This window comes from Osmerus mordax, chromosome 15 (genome assembly GCF_038355195.1).
Source record: "Osmerus mordax isolate fOsmMor3 chromosome 15, fOsmMor3.pri, whole genome shotgun sequence".
Lineage (NCBI taxonomy): Eukaryota > Metazoa > Chordata > Actinopteri > Osmeriformes > Osmeridae > Osmerus > Osmerus mordax.
The window spans coordinates 10,657,222-10,677,261 of NC_090064.1; the positions used below are offsets into that span (position 1 = coordinate 10,657,222).

The 20,040-nt window shown below is 46.7% G+C and overlaps 1 protein-coding gene across 1 annotated transcript in view; it reads left to right on the forward strand.

The window, feature by feature from the left end:
* The first annotated feature begins 988 nt into the window (after nt 1–988).
* znf438 (zinc finger protein 438) overlaps nt 989–20,040 on the forward strand; it is a 25,610-nt gene continuing 6,558 nt past the window's right edge. Inside the window, exons 1-3 of the mRNA XM_067251346.1 lie at nt 989–1,084; nt 3,674–3,685; nt 15,780–15,873. The gene's annotated coding sequence lies outside the window, so the exon portion shown is untranslated. The remainder of the gene's footprint in view (nt 1,085–3,673; nt 3,686–15,779; nt 15,874–20,040) is intronic.

Genomic DNA, 20,040 nt, shown 5'->3' on the forward strand with positions numbered 1-20,040 from the left:
TGCGTCTTGCTTAAAGAGATAAGCAAAGCGTAATCTGAAACATATACCAGATGTATCTGTGAAGGACCCAAAGAAATTGTGGTGCCTTTTAAGATGTTGATCAAAAAAGTGTAAGGGTACTCGTGGGCTAAGTGTGGGTGATCCTGTGAGACGTCCTCCTCGGTCTGTCCCTGCCAGCCCTGCTACCACAGCATCTCCCTGCCAGACTGACTGGGGGACTGACACTGTTGCTGACTGAACAGGACATGTGTAGCCTCTGGTGACTCCCATTGCAAAACTAGCAACACAACGCTTGAGTGCACCCAGGAAGTCAGAGAGTTTGTGACACCACAAGAAAGGTGTGTAGCTATGTGTATTTATAAGAGAATTTACAGTGCTACAGTATGCATGATTATTACCATTAATAATAATATATGCTTGATGAAGCGCCATAATCATGCAGAATGAGTAACTTCATCATGGGTGAAATTATACTACCCAACTACTGGCCCGTATAATTATGTATACAATAATATATATTTCATTGTGCTCTTCTGCTTACATGCATGCACAACTCGAAAGGTTTTAAGGTATTTTTTTTATTTTGGTCCAGAATTTATTTAACGTGTCAGTCTCATGTCAAAGGAAAACATTCCTGTTCTGTTCATCCTGCAAGCTTCAGCCACATTAGAACTTCTTGTCTACTGGTGACAGAATTGGAGGGTTACGTTTAGCTGCAGCTGATTGGCTACTGTCGCCTAGATAAACCAGAATTTCACGAGCCATACCATTTTACTCTAACAGGGCGAATCAAGAAATACACGATTTAACGAAAACATGCATCATGAAGTCTCATATACATAAAAAAAACAAAAAATATAGCGTCCATTATAAATATCATTTAATGTGATGCAGTTCTACAAATAACAAAAAAGGAAAGCATTACCGGTGAGCTCGTGCTCTGACTCCCCTACAGTCTCAAGTGAAGGTACAGCTCAAAATGGTTGAAGAGAAACTGTTGTGAAGATCGACCGTTGTAGTATAATAGCAAATATGTGGCTATATGCACATTAAAGACGACATCTACACACAACTGGGGATACAGGTGAGGTAGTAGAAAATACATTGCATTAGCAAGATTCCAGAGTTAGAAAACGGAACCCAATGGGGTGCCTTAGCAATGTTATCACGATAGTAATTTCAGCCAATAGGAATCATTACAGACATAGTAGGCTTAGGCCTTTTATAATTACATGCATATAATATCCTACAGTCATACAATTCGTAGTTGTTTTCTTTCAGTGTTTTAAAACAGTAGGCCTATGTTTAGTTTGTGCAGTACGTTTACGGGGATGTTGGACGCTGTTCACGCCAGTGGACGTCTTGTCCATTGCCACTTTCACCACACAAGTATGCAACACTCAAGCAACTGCTTACAATCATTATAGCATTTTAAATGTAATGTCTTGGTGTTCATATTGGAAACTACTCACAATGTTTTTGGTTTTAGCAAGCTACAGGCCTATTGATAGTCGTAGTTTCATATATTAGACTTTTGTTTGGCAACATGGTCTATCATTCTCATCATTTACTTTTTTAACATTGCAGTGAAATGTGTTTACCTTCGGTAACCGGTCATGTGCCGCAAACCCTTATTATTTGTACTCAAGAGTTTTAATAGATTTGCAGGAAAGTACGAAGAAGATTGAAGAATTAAACTATAATATAGCATCAGTGCTATTTTCTCTCGTAATAATTAAGTGTGAGGCATGCTTCAGAAGTTAAAAGACGGCTACCTTCTCCAGTTCAACTGTACACAACAGAGGCAAAAGCAGCAAATGTCAGTCAGGTGCATGGCAGGAATTGTCAACAATAACACTTAGAATGTGGAGTGGATTTTGAGATTTGCTGTGGTGAAGTTAGGCTTCACCTTATTAACTGGCCTTGCAAAGAATATCACAAACAGGGTAATATAATTTTGACTACCTTAGTTGACATTTTAGTGGACTTTAGCACACGTGGTTTAACACACGCATAAACACGCACAGTGTGAGCTTGTACAATACAATGTGTGTGGGACCCTGATGCAACTAAATCTCACACAAACACATGGTGTGAGAGATCTGTAGGGTTTGGGTTGGCATGTGAGCTCCTCCAGTGTGGTTTCACATGTGGTCAGAGGAGGAGTGAGGGAGGACCACAGGACAATCAAGTTGCTTATTTCACATTTTTGGTCAATGATAACTAGGCGAAGACACTATCGCGCGCTTGCTTCCAACGGAGAGGAGAGAAGTATTGCTGAATTACTCTCTTGGCTGTTTGTTTCTGTTAAGAGTCTGAAACTGGCTACCAAATACTATGTTAGGCTACAACTCCCATGATATAGTGTTGATGTAGGTTCATTTTGCTCCGGAAACAGGCAGGACAGGAGGGTTGTGTAGACCTCTGGTCTTTCCTGGCATATGGATTCTTTAAGCTTCTCTGCAAGATAGATGTGTTTTCCAAAGTAAACTGTTTTACCATATCAGATGTAGGCCTAATGTATTTTCTATATTGGGGTCAGGGACTTTTGTCTTGCTTTCAAACCCGTTGTTTTTCCAGTGATGATTGTAATGCACTCCCAGAACAACATAATCCTACAATGTCACGATTCCACAGAATAAAACTTTCCACCCGAGACTAAGTTTATAATACACTTTGGCTCTTTTTCAGCCTAAAACTCTTGTTGATTTGGATTGTCCCTGTTTATTGGCATGGTATACACTCATTAGGCCAATAACTTTACCTTAAAGACTGGATCAAAAAAGATAATGGTTGAACAATGCAGGCTATTTACCCCACGATCATAGCAACTTAACATCCTGGTCGTTCCATTGTGTACTATGGAGCGACACCTTGTCAGAGCAGAGAGCAGAAGACGAGGCCCTACAAGGAAAGTCCATTTAAGTCTCAATAATGCATGGAGCTCCACATTGTGGGTGGGAATGGATGTGGTTCAGTAATGGCCTCCTCCTGGAGACAGTCTCTCTGGTGTCCTGGCTCTGTGGTGACATAGGCTAAGCTGTCCTGTGGCCATGCATGCATGCATGGCTGCAGGTAGCGTCCATCACTGAAATGGTCACACTTAATGCAGAAAAACCAACAACAAGGAAATTAGGACTCACTTCCTTGCAAACTTTGTTTTGGTGAACTGTAATGGTGCATGTGGTAATATTATGCGGTGAAAGAATACGGACATCCACACAAACATTTGGTTGATGCTGGTTCCTCACAGGATAAAACATAACATGGAAATAGTGACATGACCAGTATCATAATCTTGCGTTGAACCCCACAACTTTCCATATTTGACCAGGCTGGTTGTGTAGTTACAAGCTGGGTGCTTATACTGTCCAGTCCAGGAAGGTCTCGGACAGGTCTCATGTGCTTCGTGACCTAGAATCCCATGAGGGGGATAGAGAGAAGGATACTTGAGATAAGAAAGTTTGACTAGAAAAGAGAAATGAAGATGGAAAGTCAAATACAGCCTTGAGGGGAAAAATAACAGTATTGACGCAGCTCCTTTGCTCTACCCAAATGAGTTTTATTTCATTCAAGTCCATGTCTGTTAAAACATTTAATAACTTAAGGAAAGTTGGAGGGGGGGAATATCTCATTTTTAATTTGTGTTTTTTTGTGTTTTGTTTTGACACAGGTCCATGCTGCGGTGAGTTTGAAGCCTTGGTCTACGTCTTGTGTGTACTACTCAGGTCCTCTTACACCAGGAGTGGGTGCGGCACGTGTGTGTGTGTGTGTGTGTGTGTGGAGGAACCACATGGAAGCCTTACTTTCATCCTCTTTTGGCTGGGCCTCCTCCCAAACCTCCCTCTCTCTCTTTCTGTGTCTTCGTCTCCCTCTCTCTATACCCCCTCACTATCCAGATTTGATTTAGGCGTCAGGCTCGCTCCCTCTCCCTTCCTCCTCTGGATCCGATTACCCTGCCATTACTCAGACGTTCCCCCAGCGCGGGTGCTCCGTGTCAGGCGCGGGGAGCCGGCTTGCCTCCCTCCCCCTTACCTACCTACCATGCACGCCTCCCCTACAGTGTCTCCCCTTCCCTCCCCACCCTGCGTCCCCCCTCGCCTCACCAACCTTTCCCTGCCCACCGTCCATCCCTGCGACTACCTCCCTGCCTCCCCCTGCCTTGCCAATCTTGCCCTTCCCACCTCCCATCCCCTGCCTGCCTCCTCCCCGCCTGCCACAGTCCTTCTTGGGGAGGAGGGGAGCAGAAACCACAGACGCCCCTGGTCAGTGGAGGTGCTCCAGTGCGCTCCAACCACAGGCTGCCTCCACAGGCTGCCTCCCAGGAAAATGACACACTCGGCTGAGCGTTGGCTAGCCCTCACTCCAGCCTCCAGCTCTCCCTCATTACGGTCTATCACAGAGCCGGGCGAGGGGCACCGGGGGACGGAATTGTTTTGAGGATTTGTGGTGTGGTCAAATATATGATTCTCCGGAACACATTGGAAAAAGATTCAAGTTCTCTTTCCTATTATGTAAACTATTCAGCAGTAGAGAGAGAGGCAGGGAACCAAGAATACTGCACCAGCAGTCAACTCAGATGCTGCTCTGCTGTGTTCACTGCGGACCACATCAAGCCGTGCACGCATCGCAACTCTGACAGAGATTTGTGGACCCCATCGTTTTATGGTTATGTAATCCTGGTCCCCCTCACAAGTAAAACGTCTTGTTAAACCCTCCACCGCCCTACCTCCATAAAAGTGAGTGATGTGGCCTGTAGACGAGGGCCTCGTCGCCGTGTGAGGGATGGACGCCAGACGCGGGCAACTCTGCTGTGTGTGGATGGGTCAAAGCATGACGCGGCAAGATTTTCGCCAGTTGGCTGATCGTTAGCACTTGATGAATGGAGGCTGGATGCAACTGTAAATCTCAGTGGAAGTGGCTGGGAGCTGGCTTCTCTCGTGTGTGTGCGTGTTTTGTGCTTGTGCCCGATTGTATAGACTACAAAATATGCTAGCGTGCGTTCAGCCACCAGACAGATGAGACAGAAAAGTAATCGCATAGTTGTTGTACGGTAATGAGACATCTGTGATTTGAAACAGGCTAATTGTCTAGCGGGAGGGATTGTGTTCCGGTGCCTGAAGGACTGCAGGTCTGTCTGTCACAGACAAAACATGCCATCTGAGCGCTTGTTTACACCAATATGCTTCACCCCAGTCTAACTTGTTCCAGCTTCCCTGCGCCACATTGCCACAGCATCTTTGGGGATGTTTGATGTGGCTCAGTTTGGAATACGGAATATTTGGAACAATCACCAGCAGTGGTTCCTTTGTCGGGATAGATGAGTTCTGTCTCTTTTTGCGTGCTCTGTGTGCTTTTGTTAATGAAACATCTAGATTTTCACTATTGTCAAACAGACAGGTGGATACTGTTAGCAGATTGCTTGAGGGACTTGGCTAGTGTTCCTTTGAATCTAGGGAGATGCCTCTATGCCTGCATTTGGTTGTGGCAGTGGTTAATTGATGACTGTCAGTGGTTTGGATTCGTTGAAGATTATGGGTGATCACCACACTGTCTTCTTGTTTGGAGCGACAATATAGCCCTCAGATCTATAATCTGCCATTTTGGATTTGCCTTAATCCTTACACACACGCACAGACACACACACACACACACACACACACACACACACACACACACACACACACACACACACACACACACACACACACACACACACACACACACACACACACACACACACACACACACACACACACACAGACCTGGCAATGCATTAAGGAAGGTCTTCAGCTACACCCCAGTTCTAGTTGGACATGCTAAACCTTCTACAGGCCACAAGAGACCTCTAAATTATAGCTTTTCACAACCTGAAAAAGCGCTTCAGATGTTGTAGTTTTATTTCATTTTTTGGGGTGGGACGGGTTCAATGTTATGTTTTTCCTGTCTCAGAGGCAACTAAACCGCTCAAGCACACTCACGCACACAAAAGGTATGAGACCAACCTTGGCAGAGAGGTGAAACAAGCCTCAGGGTTAACGCTAAACTGCTGTAATACATTATTTGGTAGGTTTTAGAGGAAAGATAGCGAAGTTCAGCATGTACCTGTCAGAACTAACTGATTGCTCATTTCCTGTGGGGGCGGGGTGGGGACTGGGGGGGGGATGCAGGGTAATAGTATGCAGCTGTCTCAGCTGGACCTCACCTTTCTGTCTCCCTCCTTCCTTCTCTCTCTCTCTCTCTCTCTCTCTCTCTCTCTCTCTCTCTCTCTCTCTCTCTCTCTCTCTCTCTCTCTCTCTCTCTCTCTCTCTCTCTCTCTCTCTCTCTCTCTCTCTCTCTCTCTCTCTCTCTCTCTCTCTCTCTCTCTCTGTCTCTCTCTCTCTCTCTGTCTCTCTCTCTCTCTCTGTCTCTCTCTCTCTCTCTCTCTCTCTCTCTCTCTCTCTCTCTCTCTCTCTCTCTTGTTCCCTGTCTCTGTATTTCTCTCTCTCTTTCTCTTTCGTTCTCTGTCTCTGTATTTCCCTCTCGCTCTCTCTGTCTCTCAGACCTCACTAAGCAGGGATCTATTTCCCAGAGCCATAAAGACAACACACGTGATGGTGTTTCGACACTGCCTCTCTGGGACTTTAAGGATTCTCAGAGGCTGACGACAACCAAAGAGTTGCATTCTGGCTCCGCTCGGAGCTCAGCACTAGACCGAGCACGACGCCCAGCCTCGCCACACTCGTCCTGTCTGGATGCTGCATCAGTCACTAGCCTCACTCGTCCTGTCTGGATGCTGCATCAGTCACTAGCCTCACTCGTCCTGTCTGGATGCTGCATCAGTCACTAGCCTCACTCGTCCTGTCTGGATGCTGCATCAGTCACTAGCCTCACTCGTCCTGTCTGGATGCTGCATCAGTCACTAGCCTCACTCGTCCTGTCTGGATGCTGCATCAGTCACTAGCCTCACTCGTCATGTCTGGATGCTGCATCAGTCACTAGCCTCACTCGTCCTGTCTGGATGCTGCATCAGTCACTAGCCTCACTCATCCTGTCTGGATGCTGCATCAGTCACTAGCCTCACTCGTCCTGTCTGGATGCTGCATCAGTCACTAGCCTCACTCGTCATGTCTGGATGCTGCATCAGTCACTAGCCACACTTGACCAACTTCACGGTTTATGGCACGAAAGATGGTCTTTATATTTGTCCTCCACAGAAGGATGGCTTAAAAGGATTTCCCCGATGCCTATTGATCCCAGGCTACTTATACATGTCCTTATTATTCTTCCTGTGGCTGCCTTCCTACTTGATTAGCTAAATGCTCCATTGATCTAACCAGGGGATGTACATGGTATAGTACATCTTGTGAAGCAGTGAGCCTAGAAGAACCATATCAGACACAAGAACAGACAGTACGTTTTGGAATCCAAAGGCCTCTCTCCTTTATTGTAAAACGATAACCATAAATTCATGACAGCGTGTCCCTGTGCGTGTCTGAGGTAGATTGAGGGAAATGGATGATCTGGCTGTGTATCCTATTGGAATTATGTACCAAGTTTGCTGAAGGTGAGATTTTCCCCACAAATGTCCGCAAAGATGGGTTATGAATCCTTGTCACGTAAGAGGGCTAAGATGTTGGTTTCCCATAGCCTTGAGTCATGTTAATCGGTATGCAATGTTCTCCATGAGAATCACAGTTAATTAAGAATGTAATTAAGATGTGTATCTGTGCACACAGAAAGAGAGAACCCAAATTGTCTACAGTATATTCAAATCAAGCTTCAAAAGGATTTCCCCTCCTTTTGGGAGAAAAGCTAAATTAAACTGTTACAATCCTTTCTTGCTGTTTTTTTCAGTGTGTCACACGGGACATTAGCTGAGAAGAGCAAGCCAATTTTACGCTGAGTCAAATCCCTCTCATGAATTCTCCCAAGGACTGTAGGTTATACGTTCGCTATGGATTTTAAAGTGAACCGAATTCATTATAATACATTTATGTCACTCCAAGGACACACTTTGACCTTACCAAGACCTTTTAGAGCCAGACCATATTGTTATCTCATGTGTCTTTCCGAGATGATGAATTGACAAACTTTTGTACAACGTCCATTGAGTAGGTTAACGGCTTTAATACCAGCATACACTGCCTAAATTGATTCCTTGATGTGGTTACTTTATGTGATGGCGGGCAATAGATGTCCTGTATGTGAATGTTATTGTGTGCCGATGTTAGTGCAGTGTTGACTTCATTTTGTCTCTCTAGCACTTATAACCCTTATATGGAGCACTTCTAACATGCATTTCTGGTCTCCTTCAAACATGGATTTCTGGTCTCCTTCTCTTGGGCCATCAATACATCTTTCCCAGCAGTTTGACCTCTTCAGAATAGTAATTTGTCCTCCAGTTCATTCGTTTTCATATCCCTGTCTGTTGAAGTAATCTATACTGAATCTTTTAGTCATGCTCTCTTCAGTTCCTGAGATTCTTCTCAATTGCTTCGACCAGCACTGTCTGTCATACAGACTACCTCCATGTCACATGATAGGACGAGTCCACTAGGAGCAGTAACAGCGAGTGATGCACGTTCTCGGGTACGATTCCAGCCTGGGCCATTTCCTGCATGTCCACCCCTCTCTCTCCCTTACATTTCCTGTCTCTCTCCCAATAAAGCAGAAATGCCCTAAAATAAAAATTCCATAAGAACCACAGATTTGTTGCTACATACAGTGAGTTAAGAACACAAGCTATTCTTTAATTCATAGTTATATAATAGTTGACTGTCTGTCCACAAGTACTGAAGATCAGACCCATTCCCCTTTCTGTTACAGTCCCACTGTTTTCTGTTCTTCTATGGTTACGTCTGAATGCTGACAGGCTGCCCTTCACCTTCACTGTAGCAATACGTCAGATCCCGATAGTTTCCTCTTTTGCGCCTCGCGGGCAGGAAAGGGTTACTCTTCGTGTTTCCTGCCTCAATTCCCACTGCTCATGCTCTGTTCTGATTGCTTGCTTGATGTTAAACATTCCCAGGCTCCCATAACCTTTCAGCATCGCCTCCACCGGCCAAGAGCTGTCCCAGGTGAGCGGGTGGGCGAAGCGTTCCTGTTTTTTAAGGATTAAAAAAATCATCGTTTTTTTCACCCCCCGTTCTTCTTTTTCGTTGGGCTGTGGAAGATGGGGGGTGGGATGTTAGGAAAGTATTATTTGGTTCTACATTCCTCAGAACCTCGGCATGGGAAAAGAGCATGTGTTCCTGTGTTCTGTTGGACTGGGAGGGTTTGAGGGTGCAGTTATGAGTGTTAGGTTTATCGATAAGTGAAGGTTTGCATCCCCAAAGGTGCCCTATGACAACAAAACGTCTTCTTGGTCTAATGGTAGATGTTTGGGTTTAACAAGCCACAGGTCAGGATTTGAACCCTACCTTGAACCTCAATAAGCTGGGCTCGTTCTCACTTAAAGTTCTCACTTGACAATATGCTCTACAGTACTGGCAACATAAACTATCTTCTTCTCTCTTCACATGATCTTCCAGATTGCCATTGTAAATGAGAATTGGTTCAAATGACTTATCTGGCTAAATAAAAAAGTAAGATACAAAAATTCACGATGCTGTTTTAGCATTCCCCTGCAGTCTGAGAAACTACATTTTATGCACCCCCAACATTTCCTCAGACCTCATTCCCACGTTTGTTTGTTTTCTCCTTCTCCTCTCTGCATTTTTTCCCACGCCTGCTATTCCACCTCTCTGGGGAACACCTGATAGACTGACAAGTTTTTGTAGCGTTGTCATGTCCGACCCAAAAAGAACATTCACACAGTTATCAAATAAACCAAGCCTTGATTGAACAAACAGGGGTTCTATCCCTTCTGCGGAATATGGACCTGACCCAGGCATAGACCTGCCAAACCAGGCCGGGTCTATATTTAGCCCCAGCGATGCTTAGTCTAATTGCCCTCGCAGGCCTAATCATTTGCAGGCTCTGGAGCTCACAAATGACTGGGGAGGCCAGAGAATTGCTAACCTGATGTTCAGATCTGCACAGGATCTGCTGGCCTATCTAAGCCCTGATATCCGGGAAATGGACAAATTAGACTTGTGTTCCACCTATGATTTTCTTCTTGCTTCTGTTTCGAGATTTGGTTTCATAGGTCTTCTGCTTATATTTGTTTACCCACTGATTCCAAGTTACAGTAGTTTGTGTGTCTAAAAACCAAGCTTACATTACACAAAGAAATACAATAATAATAATAGTCTTACAGAAAAAAACGAAAGAAAATATCTAAACTCAACCAGCACTGATGGAGTCTAGGATTGGGTCATCACCATAGAGTAGTTTGTGGTGATGGGCGCTGGTTGCAAAATGTTTTTTTCTCCAGCTTCTCCACCCCCCTTATTTCTGGTGCCCCTCCTGGTATTGGGTTTCTGTGTTTCCTGTGTGGTTCCTGTCCCGCAACTGGCCCTGTATAAGCTGAGGCCACATCTAGGCCAGGGTCAGGGGCCGAGGGGTTTGTGGTGAGCAGAGGTAGGGGCAGGGGGTGGCAGGCCTCCTATGCTCCAGGATGGAGAACTTCCTGACCTGACTCAGAGGTTCTTTGTGAGACCTGCGGCACTCCGGGGTCTTTCCTACCCTAACCCCTACGCTTTCCCCATCACACACCTGGGGAAACCTGAAGGGAAGAGGGGGTTTCTGATAGGGTTTGTAAAACAAGGTTCAGTGGAATAAAACAGAACCAAAAAAAGGAACTGAAAAAGGAAACGTAGTCATGAGTAACATCTAAACATATTAAGAGTACAGTGGGTAGTGCGCCAAGGGTTGTCTACCCCTAGCGACATCAGCAGAGAGCGAATGCGGGTTTGTCAGCTTTTTAAACCCCCCGAAATTGATTCTTCTCTCCGCTCCTCATCCTAATGACGAGCTAATCCCCCTCTCCTCTTTCCCCGGCATTATAAATAGACACTCCTATTCCCTTCCTCGCTTTGAAAATGACCAGGCGTGATGCATCTGCTCTTGCAGCGATCGATTCCCCGCACAGTCTGTGCAAAAAACAGGTTACCTGTGGCACGTAAGCTCAAATTCCCCTCTTCCGACAATTTCTATTCCCCCAATTAAATAAATGGCGTCGTCTGGAGAGGAAGCTAAATGAAACATCAAAATGTAGGCGTGAAACAGTCAGGGGATTTCAAGAAATTGTTGTTGGGAGCAAGGGGAAGGGCACTGGGAGCAGCAGTGAAGGGTAAGTGGGAGTGTCAGCTGCAGGGTTTTTTAACAATATTAGAAGCCATGGGATTATTTTATAAGGCTGAGAGTTATTCATGGCCTTCACGTGGTCATTCATCAAAGCTCATCGTGAAGCACTGTGACTGGAGCCAGTGAGGGGTCTGGTGCTCTGGTTGAATGCCACTATCCACTATCCCCAAAACCCAGCTTCTGCTCACTTAACCCACAGAGTTTCTAGATCTCAGGCTCACCAACCAGAGCCTTGGGTTTCAACCCGAGGTTGTAGTTTTGTGATGATCACTCAGTTAGATTAACGCTAAAGCCAAATTCTTACTCACAAAATCCAGTATGCAAATGAAAAGCTCTACTTACTGTAAAACTGATTTAAAATTATTCTCACTTCTCCCACTTCTCTTTGTCTCCCTGGAAGGAGATTCTATCTTCTATCATTGTGGGTCATACTTTCATATCTGCAGACGGGGGGGGACCAGTGTATCCCCGACCCCTGAAATTGAATTTACTGTACAGCATGTAGGCTTCCAGCCTAAAACCTACCAGCCTCTCTACTTTTGATAGGTATGTGTTGACAGGATGTTTATACAATCTCAAGTCATATGGAAAAGAAACGGCTATATTTTTTTTTGCATTTGAAATGAGAAAGGATAGGTTTCTGAGGAACACAGACACAAATTAATCCCTTTACTTGTGCACGCACACACGCTCTTTGTATATTAGCCAGTGGGCAGGCTGAGGAGAGTCTGGCAGCGTGTATGGTCTCTGTGTTTGGGTGATAGTGTTGTTCCTTGGAGGCTTGAGCACGGGGGATAACCAACCAGGACCAGTCCACAGTCTGATCTCTGGCCAGCCCCTAATGAGCCAAGGCCCACACTGCCAGAATGGGAGAGGATGAAGATATACTCCCGGTCAAGTACATTGTTAGTCTAGTAACATTTGAGTTTGAAAGTTAATCTCTTGTCTTTTGGCATCCGTCGACGCTTGGATGAAGCCACAGAGGAGGAAGCCACCTTGTGCCTGCCAGTTTATCTGTGTCTGCCTCTCCTTCTCTCTCCCCCTCTCATCCTCTGCTCCACAGGGTTAGGTTGTTACTGTTAGTCCCGGGGAACCTTGAGGGTCTCTGTGGGATCAATTTAAAGGGAAGCACTCGTCTCTCCTCCTCCTCCTCTCCTTGGCCCTCTCGACTGATTGAGGCCCTCGCCAGGAACACGCTACCTTTTGATGTAACCACCCCCCTTCCCCCCCCACACACCCTACGCAGCCCCTTTAAGTTCTTCAGAGCCCAGCTCTCATAGTTTCATCTTGGTCTCATCCAATTTGTTTTTTGTGCCACTTCTTGAGAAAGTGTGTGTGAGAGAGAGACAGAGAAAAGTTCTTTTGACAAACCCCATTGGGGGTACATTTTCTAGTGCTTGGGAGATATTCCTGTTTCTTTGATGGTGATAGTGTATCTGTTCAGGTTAACATAGCCATGACTGCTCCAAATGCAGCTTGCTGGTCGACACGCCACTCCGATGCATTATTCACAGAGACTCCGACCAGCCCTCCTCCGAGCCACGCAGAGCGACGGTTTGGTCAGACAGAACCAGTGACTCTGCAGTGCTGAGGGAGCAGAGCAGCCTGAAACCAGACACAGTTCCAGACCGCTGTACAACAGCAGACTTAGGGCTGCCTCTCTGTGTTGGGTTACTGTGGTTGAGTCCCGCAGCAGGGCATGTTTGGTAGTGTAATCCTGGGAGGGTGGAGGGGGTCGATGTTTGGACTGGAGCCAAGCGGGGTCTCCTACCCGTCTTCGTCAGGGGTCACAGGAGGTTGAGGCAACTTCTTTTTTTGTCTTTTTTTTTTTTTTTGTGACGTACCTTGGTGACCTCAGGGGAATACTCTGGATTAAAATTCCTGATGTAAATTTAGCCAAACTAGGTCAAATTATTTTTTGCCTTGGTTGTTTTACATAAACAGAGATAGAAAAGTCAATGTCCAGATGTCAATTTTTATTTGCAGCTGCCACAGCCCAGAAAGGAACTTTCTTCCTGAGTACCTCAGCCACAAAGTAGCAAGCAAGCTCTCATAAGGTCACACTGTGACCCTGTTTGCAAGGTTAATAAAGTAACTTAACCTTAAGGTTTTGGACGTGAGAGTGTGTTTTGGAAAAGGAGCACCCTTGACTACAGGCCCATAATGATGACATGACTGCAGAGCACTAATTGAGGTTTAATACTAGAGCAGAGAATGTAAAGGGGTGTAATTTTCGTTCTTTACCCTGAAATAGAGACGACAGCTTTTCATGCGGCCCGGGTTAATTCTGGATCCGTGCACAGCTGCGCGTCATTACAAACAAACACCTTGCATTTTGTTCTTCTCGGCCTAGGCTTGGGCCTTCAATCAAGTACAAGGTGCTTGACAATATGGCCACCATTCTGGTTTTTGTAAGGAAGAAAGTAAGGCAAAGTCAAAGTCTATTTTTCATGGAATTTGCCTTTTTTTTTGTCTCGGATGGCTTTTTTTCTGTCTTACATCCATGGGGAAAATGGCCTTAGCACTACTTACTCCCTTTATAAAACTACAACAAAAATCATCCTCCCCTTTCTTTATCTTACAGGAAACAAGGAACAACAAGCACTGTCCAATTCCAAATTGATGTAGAATATGCCGTTACTACCTTCCGGACAAAAAGAGTCCAGAGTTTACGGGCTAGCGAGCAAAAAACATGTCCCAGATAGCATAAGCGCTGTGCAGTATGTCGAATGGCATTTATGCGTCATTATGAATACATCCAGGCTAGCGCCTTGCGGTTTAATGACATTCAGCCATTCAGGCAGGAAAACACACAGGGCCTGGCAGGCTAGCCTGCTCTTTATCCCCCTGCTATATCAGCGCCTGTATAAACAGCACAGCACTGTTTGAAGTGGAAAGCTTTAATCACAAGCGTAATCATTTACATTGCTAGGTGGTTACCTTCCCAGCCCTGGCGATGGCAACAGCCCAGCCAATGTAAATGCCAAGGCTGTGGGGAGATGAACCAACCTGATAGCAGGAGAGCAAAAAGTCAGATTAATGTAGCCTGTACATTTTAGGGCCAACTTAACCTTTTTAGCCGTGCAACATTCTGCTGTTCCCTTTGATTGTGCAAGCTTGTGAGGGTTTGGGTTGCTGCTGAGAGGGACTTAGACTTAGCATAGAGAGCCCGTGGATCAGGTGTGTGTGTGAATGAGATCAGCCTCGAGGAGTAGCTTTCATAATTCAAAGTCCTGCTTTGGTCACTCACAAAAAAAAAGTGTTGCATATAGTCTGTTCTGCTGTACAGTGTGTGTGTACACCCACACACACACACTAAGGCCCAATCCACCTGTAACAGCCCCATTAGTCTCTGCGTAGACCAAAGCCTGTTATCTCCAGTCCCAGTCCTGGGTGTTTAATGAGCACTGTCACAGGGAGAACATAAAGAGCAGTCGCCTGGGGGCCTTCACTGAGAGAGCTGACACAGTGGGCAGGGAGGCGGTGAGAGATCTCTCTGTTGGAGGAATCTTTAGTCATGTGACGTTTCTTCATGAATTAGCCTTCCCTTGTTGTTGTTGTTGTTGCGTATTTGCCTCTACGCAGGCCTCTAGTTTGTGTTGCTGGGTAAGCATTCCATCATGCTTGGCATCGCAAAACACACAGCCAGGGTCCTCTGCTGTCCAGAGAAGTCATCACGCTGCCTGTCTAACAGGAGTCAAGGCCGGCAGGGGGCCCAGCGCTGCCTTCCAGCATGGCACGTACACGCCCTCCCCCTCCTCACCTCCACCCGCTCCACCCCTCTTGTTTTCTGACTACCGCAGTATTCTGCTAATTGTATGAATATGCACACAAATAAAACCCTGTTCTGCTGTCTGTGTGTGTGTGTGTGTGTGTGTGTGTGTGTGTGTGTGTGTGTGCTGTGCTCTCCTGCCATGGAGGTGTCTGGGTATGTCCCCCACCTGGCCTAGCACTGGGAGAGACCCCAGGTGCGCCGGGGCTTAACAGAGTCGCAGCTGAACCACAACACCGCTTCCCTTCTACTCTCTCTCTCTGCGTGTCTCACCCCCCCCCCCCCCTAACCCTAACCCCCCCCCCTCTCTCTTCGCTCTGGAGGTGCTCTAACAAGCTTGTTGGAAGAGGATAAGGCGTGTTCGATGAATAATTCACACCCGAGAGCTCTCTCTTTATTTATTGAATATAGTGAAAGCTGACAGGCCACCCCCGCACCCCCCCCCCCCCCCCCCCCCCCCCAAAAGACCAGACTGTTAGCTAAACGAGGCGGTGCTCTGGCTAATGTGAGACCAAGTGACAGGCGCTTAGTGTGTGTTTGTGTCTTTTTATGCCGTTTGTTGGCTATGTTTCTGTGTGTGTGTGTGTGTGTGTGAGAGATGCACACAACACAGAGGATGAGACGGTGTGTGGTAATCATGTTGAATCATTTGTCGCTGTGCCTGCAACCATGTTCAGCTGTTCAGCTCACATACTCGTACACACACACATACACAGTAACACAAATATTGCATAGGATGTTTCACACTGTAATGACGTGTTCTTCTCGTGTGTTCCAGGGGACTGTGGAGGGACAGGACCACACCCCCATCACCGCCCCAGAGGGGAGGAGACACGACTGAAGGAGGAGCCAGGGAGGGAATCATCCAATAGGTAATAAGACAGCGTTGCCTGAATGAGGGGGGCACTAATGAGAGTGTTTGCAATACCAATCCTGGGCTTGCATATCCGCTCTCCAGGGATGAGAGATGGGACTCTGGGCTGGGTCTGTTCTGTGGTGCTTCTCTCCTCCTCTTCCATATCTAATTTTCACTTCCTGTTTACAGAGCAGAAGGGCGACAAACAAAGTGTGTATCTTCTCATCCTCATACTTCCTCTCGTCCTGATCCTCCTCCTCCCTCTCCTCTACGGCCCCCTCCTCTCCCTCTCTCCCACGGGGGAGTCAAATCCCAGCGCTCACGTTGACCTCATTATAAATATAGCTCACCCAGCCAGCCATCTTCGTTTCTTATCATTTCTCACTCTTACTCAACCCTTTTCCTACCCATCATATGTACAGGGTACAGCACATTTGCAAGCCCCACCCCGAGAGTAACTGTCATCAACCATTACTAGTAAGCTGCCTCTCTGTCGTTGAGCCCACCTGAAAGCCACATTAGCACCGATGCTAAGTGTGTGTGAGCTAGTCTAATCTTCCCCCTCAGTCCTTAATCCTGTATAGTCGTTACCACAGACACCAACCTTTGCATCCCTAGCTCCGTCCCCTCCTGCAGGGGCATGTGTGTTTGCGTGCGTGTGGTGTGTGTGCACCTCATTCTGTGTGTTTCAATGTTTTGCCAGTTCTCCTGGTGTGTGTGTGTGTGTAGTGCTGTCTCCCCCCCCCTCTCTCTCCTTCTCTCTCTCTCTTTCTCTCTTGCTCTCTCGCTCTGTGTGTGTGTGTGTGTGCAGAGAAGGGGTGGGATACCCTATCAAAGTGTGTGGGGGTACGGTGAGTAAAGCTTGGTTAATGGAACAGCATCAGTGGAGGTAACTACAGTAATTACCAGCAGGGTCTCTTTGATCCCAGCCAGACAATGTTCCTCTAGTCCATCAAAAGACACCAGAGCAGCTGCTCAATTAGCGCAGTAACCTTTCCAACTCCGCACAGGAGACAGCCACTCTCTCACCTTTCTTTCTTTACTCCTGGAATGTGCATGTGTGTGTATGTGTGTATGGGGGAGGGAAGGAGGATTGAACTAGATTTGTGTGTGTGTGTGTGTGTGTGTGTTGGAAGGGAGTGCCCTTGTGAAAGTGTGTGTATTTGCCCCAAACTCCCTAAGCTAGTACCTTTCACATTCTCACCTGATTATCCCCCACAAAGCTAGCCCCCATAGCTTGCTAACACCACCTTGCAATGACTCACTCTCAGATTCTCCGGCTCCCTACATAGGAGGAGAACTTAGGTATACACTTCTTTGATCTAGCAACCAGGTTTCACTCATTAAACCTTCCTGCACACGGCAGGTGTTTTTCTTAGTGCTAATCGTTAGCTAAGCTACAGTGCTAGGAGCTAGTCACCATTAGCTAGCTAATGCTGGACTCTAGAGGCTTGTCCTTCACTTCAAAGCGAAACTGAAGTGAGGGAGACTCGCAAAGCCGTTCTGTCCTTCACCACCAGACTGATAGAAGTGCCCTTGGTTTGGTCTCCCCTTTCTCTTTCTTTCCCTATCACCGCCCCCCCCCCTGTTCCTCTACTTATTTGTGTCTGCACTCGTCCCTGAACCTGCTCTCATTAGCATTACAGAGATGTTTATTTACTCAGGTACTGAGAGTGGGAGGGGAAGAGACTGAGAGGAAAAGACAGGGGTGGAAGAAGAGAGTCCCGATGGGAGAGGGAGGGAGGGATGGAGAGTAACAGTGGCTGGATCGATAAGGTGAGAGGAAGAAAGGGAGAGGGTGCACAAATAAAGGAGGAACAAGGAAGGAAACAGAAATACAGGTTGTGAAGTGACCAGATACTTTGAGAGGTGGACAGACAATTCAGAGGCAAGATGGAGAAGTTCACCACATCTCCGCGTGCCAGCATTTCATCTGCCAAGCCAAGCGCCTAAAATAAGCCACCAGATTCCTTCTGTCGTCCCCTCCGAGGACCAGGAGGCCTCCCCGAGCGCAGCACTATCATTAAGGCAGGTGTTTTCATAGGGTACCGAGTCAGGGTTGTGGTGGTGCCCCTCCCCCTACACACCGGCTTAATTTAAATACTCTCTGGAGCCACGGATAGTGAGGCAGTAATTGTGCGTGTGCGTGTGAGAGAGAGAGGCTGCTTTTGTAATGTGAATGAAAGAGAGGTTGTGTGGGGAGGGTCGTAGAGAAGGTTAGAGAAGCTTATTTTACCAGAAGAATGGTAATATTCTTATGTAATCACCCTCTCCTATATAGTTCCTGAACTCTGATTCAAGTGTATGCCGTGTTTCTATAGATGTAAACACACAGGCACACGTCTTACCTCATCCTCTCTTTTTTCATTGACAACTGACACCTCGTCTGACCTATTGTCCTGCTCCAAATGTCAAAGCAAGGGAAAGGTCAGACAGTGGTTTAGTGTGGAAGACTGGAGGATGACTAACACACACCCTACCTCAGGGCCACCTACACACACACACACACACCCTCACTCCACGTCACCTCTGCTATTTCTCTGCCTTCTAACCTAGAGGTGACAGCCACATCATCTAGGCCCAGTGACAGACAGGGCCCCCATTGCACTGTGTGTGTGTGTGACTGACTCCTGTCCCTCTGAGGATGATTGAAGCAGTGCCAGTGCCAGGGAGATGACACACAACCTTGTCATCTGCACCTGGGGGCAGAGGTCAGAGGTTGGCTTCACAGCTTCCTGCTTCCTGGAGGAAATGACTCCACACGCCCACACGCAGTTGAATTGTGGAAGTGGTACAGAGTAGAGTTGTGGTCCTCAGTTGAAATTGTTTTCCCACTCCTCCAGTTTTAACACCGTTGCACACACCAGAACATTTCAGCACATTCCTTTAAATACCCTTTGTACATTTTTCCTCCTCATTTACCAGCTTTATTAACTCTGTGTTGCTTGACAAAGCAGCAGCTTGAACACAGGTATTTCTGTATTCCAAATGCTCAGTTTTCTCCTCCTGCGGTGAGATTTCAGTATCGATTCATCATCCTCATTCATGCCTTTGCTGAAGGCTGATAATTGGAATGGATTTCTCTCTCATTGATCTGCTCAAGTGACAGCACATGACATACGGGCTGTGTGTGTGTGTATTTGCATGTGTGTGTCTTTGTAAACGTGCTCCTTCCTTCGTGGGGGCGTCTCTCCTCCTGGCTCCGTGGAGGTTATACACAGCCCTGGGGATCAAACAAGGAGTTCTGCAAACACTGATTTCATTTTCTCCCTGACCGCCCGCGCTCCTGAGAGAGACTGTACAGCTCCTAGTGCACACGCACGCACACACACACACACACACACAGGAATTCACAAGCACACTATCTTTCTCCCTCTTCGCCTGCCTCTATCTCTTTTTCACACACACTCACACACCTTTCCGAATCCCTTCCCATCTTCCGACAGGAAAATGAGTGCTTAGAATAAATACAGGAAGAAGCAATCGAGCCCAGATAACACAGGGCACATCCACGAAGGAAAGCAATCTGACCTGTCCCATTGAGTCCTAGTGTTTGGCCGAGTGTTGTGATAGTGAAGCTGTTCAGCAGCGTCCTGTGGTTTGTCCTGATGGAGACAACAGTGCTCCGTCAACTCTGTCTACACTGCACCCTCCCTTACCTCGACACACACACACACACACAGCTCTTAGAAGGTTGTGCGTGTGTGTGTGTGAGGAGTGTGTGTGTGTGTCTGCTAGATGCGCAGCCTGATGGCCATGACCCCAGTGGCTCTTCTTCTTATCTAGCAGAGATCCTGGGCTTTTATCAGTACCGAACTCTGGAGGGTGGGGTCGTCTATGTTGGGGTTTATTCTGGCCCTGCTTGGACACACACACACACACACAGTCGCTCACTCACACTCCATTCCAGACCCCCCTCCATCTCCCCCTCTATCTTTGAGCCCCAGATGAGCGGTGCTCTCGCCTTCAGGCAAGATAACAGGCCCGTCTCTCACTTCCTGTGGCAGCGCTCTCTCTTTCTCTCTGGCTTTCCCTCTTCCTCTCTCTCTGTATCTGTCGTCTTTCTTTGTTTTTCATCCTCCTTCTCTTTACCAAACCTGTTTGTCTTTTTCTGTATTTGAAGATTTGTTTGTTCTTGCGTTTTTTTTATTTGTATGTACTCCAAGGAAAAGCTGTGCTCCCC